We start from the raw sequence: 5,371 nt of genomic DNA, 5'->3' as shown, positions 1-5,371 counted from the left end.
CTCATTTTTGCGTGGAAAATGGTTACGGATAAATAAAAAGTACTTATTTACTTTCTAAATTTCGATTCGCTAAAACTAAAACTCTCCCTCTCTCCCCGCAGGATGGGGTTTGAGAGAGAGAGGAATTAGAGTTTTACAAATGTTGACCCAAATATTAATTTTTTCCGCAGATTCGGATAAGTTTTGTTTGTTTAGTGATCATGAGGACACACAACTTTTAATTATCAAACAAATCATCTGACTAGCTAACTAACTAACCAAACGATGTAAATAAGTATTTTTTATTTATCCGTAACCATTTCCAGGCAAAAATGAGAACATGGATTTTCTCGAATTACAGCGCCAACTATCAAGAATCAAAACAAATGTTTCAGACGAAATGTACGTAGTTTTTTATGTAGAATCTGATTCTGCAATAAAAAATCGGGGTTCCCATTTGAAATTTTAAAACTGCCTCCCGCCCCACCCCCAGGGGGCTGGGGCGGCGGGCTAATTTTAGCGCTAGCAGATGTCCCACTCGAAAATAATCAACTTTGGATTCTACACATTTTTTCGCGTGAAGCTTATTTTTCGAATTATTTTGGTTTGTCAACTTAAAATTTACACCCTGTATATACAGTGATTCCGTGAGGATGTTACAAACTTTCTGAGATGATGGAAAAAGATAATTGTATCAAAAATGGTTCAAATGGCTCTGAGCACTATGGGACTTAACATCTACGGTCATCAGTCCCCTAGAACTTAGAACTACTTAAACCTAACTAACCTAAGGACATCACACAACACCCAGTCATCACGAGGCAGAGAAAATCCCTCACCCCACCGGGAATAGAACCCGGAAACCGGGGCGCGGGAAGCGAGAACGCTACCGCACGACCACGTGCTGCGGGGTAAATGTATCAATTTGAGGTAAGGGTCCCTGTACCGGAAACGGACGAGTCGAAAGCCATAAGCGAAAACCGTTCTGATACCTCTGACAGCATATGACTTTCGAGTCTTTCGTTTCCGATATATATATGCGTCGCCGCCTATAACTTTCAAGCTCTATTGCGTCGTTGGATTGCATTTCCGGACATGGGTTCCTTTGTAAAACTCGATCTACTAAGTCCTCTCTGCAACCACCAAACCACTAGAAGTGTGTAACATGAATTGTGAAACACGCAGTAGTTACAAAGGCTTTTCTCTTCCATTGTGCTCTAGTTACGTAACTAGCAAATATATTTACGTTACAATGGTACTTGTGGATAACTTGAGCAATCTAAACTCGCTAATAATGTTTCCGTAACCTTATCGTAGGATTATTAAATTTTCTCCATTTCACACAGCGCCGTGCTAGCAATAACAACAGAAAAAATTATGAAAAATGGGAAGATCGTTAGTCTCAACATTAAACGATCATTAACATATTCCACGAACTGACAAAGGAGTTGAGATTTTCTAATGCCTCGTCACACCGCTCCAGAAGCCGCTGAGACGTACGTTGTTATCGAAGTCCCGCCTGGCATGTCCCATTTTGCTACAACCTTTTCACGCCTTCGTGTATGTACTACACCTAATGTAGCTAATATGAATACGTCTCCAATTCTCGGCTATGCATTCTCCCCCCCCCCCCCCCTCCCTAACCCTCCATCTTCCGCGCCCTTTGCCGCTGGCAAATCACACCGAACCTAAGATGATAATACAGTGTAGTATTGACTATTTTTTCCGTCGGTTCTTGGCAGAACATAGCCATAATGTAAAATAGGAAACACTTTCCTAATGAAGATGAAACCACCTAGGTTACTATGCCGCGTCATGTTCCACTGCAATTGCTTCACACAAGCGACGTTTTGACCCCAAAGAACGGTGTCGCGTTCATTTATAAAAGGGGATTTACCAGTGCTAATTCTGAAATATTGGGAATGAAATGGTAATTAAATGGACACCCTAGCTGCAAACAGGCGCTGATGTATTTCATTGGGGACATGTTGAAAATGTGTGCCCCGACCGGGACTCGAACCCGGGATCTCCTGCTTACATGGCAGACGCTCTATCCATCTGAGCCACCGTGGGCACAAAGGATAGTGCGACTGCAGGGACATATCCCTTGCACGCTCCCCGTGAGACCCACATTCACGACATGTCCACACCACTACATTCGTAGTGCGCCTAATAGATGTTTGCCCATCATACTCATTAAAATATGGCTTCCCGGCCATTGACCTTCTTGTGCGAACGCACACGCTATGCCCGAACTCGTACGGGACTTGGTAGATTAATCTGCCACGAGTAATGAGTATGATGGGCAAACATCTATTAGGCGCACTACGAATGTAGTGGTGTGGACATGTTGGGAATGTGGATCTCACGGGGAGCGTGCAAGGGATACGTCCCTGCAGTCGCACTATACTCTGTGCCCACGGTGGCTCAGATGGATAGAGCGTCTGCCATGTAAGCAGGAGATCCCGGGTTCGAGTCCCGGTCGGAGCACACATTTTCAACATGTCCCCAATGAAATACATCAACGCCTGCTTGCAGCTAGGGTGTCCATTTAATCATCATTTCATTTCTAGCAAAGCTGCATGGTCATCCACGGTAACTGTTCTTTCGGGAACAGATACTACTGTCATATATGAAATATTGGGGTTTCGCGTGAAATTCTTCTAGCTGAAGATGTGTTTTACCGTATCATAGTGTAAAATACTTTAATTAAAAACGGTAAAACCAACTTTTCGACCATATTACAACGGCTCTGAACAAGAATTTTAACCATCGTGACACCGGGCACAGAGGGCTACACAATTATATCTTCTGGCTGCTGTTGATGAGCCATCGCTATTGGTTAGATAGCGAAACAGGCAGAGCAAGATAGAGGGAATGTGTCACGTCGCAGCCCGCATCTCGTGGTCGTGCGGTAGCGTTCTCGCTTCCCACGCCCGGGTTCCCGGGTTCGATTCCCGGCGGGGTCAGGGATTTTCTCTGCCTCGTGATAGCTGGGTGTTGTGTGCTGTCCTTAGGTTAGTTAGGTTTAAGTAGTTCTAAGTTCTAGGGGACTGATGACCATAGATGTTAAGTCCCATAGTGCTCAGAGCCATTTGAACCATTTTTTTGTCACGTCGCAGAGGTTTCTTCGTGTCTCACGCAAACATTCCAAGTTAGTATATCAAAGCGGACGGGCGACTGCGCTAGCCCTGCGAACGGAGCTTCGGCCCGCACGTTCGGGCACCGACCGGTCAGCAGGCGGTGAGCTCTCGTTCGTCGGTTGCCAGAGCCAGTCGATCAGTTAGGACAAACCTGGTCTACACCCACAGACGACGAGATACACCATACTAGGTGCTACCATGGATAATCAACATGCCACAGGCGCCATTAAAGCATCAACCAGAACTCGACAGAATCGAGCTACTCAGACAGTAGCTACCACGCTTCCGGTTAAACCTGCTTCTCAGCAGGTACGGCAACGCTCACTTTAGAAGAATCTTCCATGTTAGCCCCCAGAAGCCCTGGATGATATCAATCGCAAGAGACACATGGATTGGCTCGCTCGCCAGTTGGGAAAAGAGACTGTAACGGGAAGAAGAGCCTACCGGTAAAAGACCAAGATGGCTGTGAAGAGAGTATTCCAGTCAACATTGTCAAAAGCTTTCTCTAAGTCTACAAATGCTAGAAACGTAGGTTTGCCTTTCATTAATCTAGCTTCTAAGATAAGTCGTAGGGTCAGCATTGCCTCACGTTTCCAATATTTCTACGGAATCCAAACTGATCTTCCCCTAGGTCGGATTCTACTAGCTTTTCCATTCGTCTGTAAAGAATTCGCGTTAGTATTTTGCAGCCGTGACTTATTAAACTGATAGTTCGGTAATTTTCACATCTGTCGACACCTGCTTTCTTTGGGATTGGAATTATTATATTCTTCTTGAAGTCTGAGGGTATTTCGCCTGTCTCATACATCTTGCTCACCAGATGGTAGAGTTTTGTCAGGACTGGCTCTCCCAAGGCCTTCAGTAGTTCTAATGGAATGTTGTCTACTCCCGGGGCCTTGTTTCGACTTAGGTCTTTCAGTGCTCTGTCCATCTCTTCACGCAGTATCATATCTCCCATTACATCTTCATCTACATCCTCTTCCCTTTCCATAATATTGTCCTCAAGTACATCGCCCTTGTATAGACCCTCTATATACTCCTTCCACATTTCTGCTTTCCTTTCTTTGCTTAGAACTGGGTTTCCATCTGAGCTCTTAATATTCATACAAGTGGTTCTCTTTTCTCCAAAGGTCTCTTTAACTTTCCTGTAGGCAGTATCTATCTTACCCCTAGTGAGATAAGCCTCTACATTCTTACATTTATCCTCTAGCCATCCCTGCTTAGCCATTTTGCACTTCCTGTCGATCTCATGTTTGAGACGTTTGTATTCCTGTGCCGAAATATCAGGGACGTTTATTAAGTAATGCAACACATTTTTTGTTGGAAATGAGGCTGGTTTTATTCATGATTCCAGTACATCATATTATTCCCCACTCTCTTAGTTGCAAAACTCTATTTTTTAACATAATCTCCGTTAAATCCGACGGCCTTACGCCTCCTTACTAAGAGGACATGTATGGTCATATGGTATCACTCTACTGGGCGATGTCGAGGCCAACATCTTGCTGCATCAGTAACATGCCTATCATCTACGTACTACTTGCTGTGGACTGCATCATCCTCCACTGGGCCACCAGTGGCTGATAGGAGGCAAGGAACCCAAGGGGCACACGCCTTTGATTACGCCAACTGGTGGATGAGTGTCAGCACTACCGACAGAGACGGCCAGTTGAGCAGCGAAGTATTTGATTGCAATCCGTCGATCACATCGAATGAGTGTCCGCACATTCCAGCATTGCAGGAGTCACAGCTGTGCTTGGCCGATAGGCCATGTAGGAGACCGGGCAGATTTGCGCTGCCCTGTTGCAATGATGATAGACGCCTCGCCCAAGGTCTCACCGTGCCTTTGGTTACTGCCAGGTCTCCGTAGACGTTCTGCAAGATGCTCTAGTTTTGCGTCAAAAGGAATTCAGTGGAAGCTCTCTGCTTGGAACACATCTCCTTTACATACACCATCTTGGAGGCTATGTATAGTGCCGCTACCTGCCAGAACTCCATGAAATTGCAGCGACCGAAGCGGCAATATACTACCATCTCCACAACAAATTCCGCATTTTGGTCGAGAAGAATATGTGTTGCTTTTCTTATCGAACGCCCCTGGTAGGTTCGAAGTGCGGAGGTACCCACAGGAAACTCCCTCGACGCTATCTCAGAAATTGACTCCGCAAGTGTAGATGAGAGTCGAGATAAAGATGTCGTCCACCGGCCATAGGTATAAAACCATTGAAGCACTGCTACATCGCATTCTC

General features: G+C 45.3%; 2 non-coding genes across 2 annotated transcripts; one reads left to right on the top strand and one right to left on the bottom strand.

The window, feature by feature from the left end:
- Positions 1 to 1,978: 1,978 nt before the first annotated feature.
- Positions 1,979 to 2,053, bottom strand: Trnat-ugu. Its single transcript has one exon. It is a non-coding gene; the product is annotated as a tRNA-Thr (tRNA).
- A 341-nt stretch (positions 2,054 to 2,394) lies between these two features.
- Positions 2,395 to 2,469, top strand: Trnat-ugu. The gene has a single exon. It is a non-coding gene; the product is annotated as a tRNA-Thr (tRNA).
- Positions 2,470 to 5,371: the final 2,902 nt, after the last annotated feature.

The sequence above is a fragment of the Schistocerca piceifrons genome, chromosome 2, assembly GCF_021461385.2.
Source record: "Schistocerca piceifrons isolate TAMUIC-IGC-003096 chromosome 2, iqSchPice1.1, whole genome shotgun sequence".
Lineage (NCBI taxonomy): Eukaryota > Metazoa > Arthropoda > Insecta > Orthoptera > Acrididae > Schistocerca > Schistocerca piceifrons.
The sequence above is the reverse complement of the archived record's forward strand: the minus strand, read 5'-3'. Positions and strand labels throughout refer to the sequence as shown.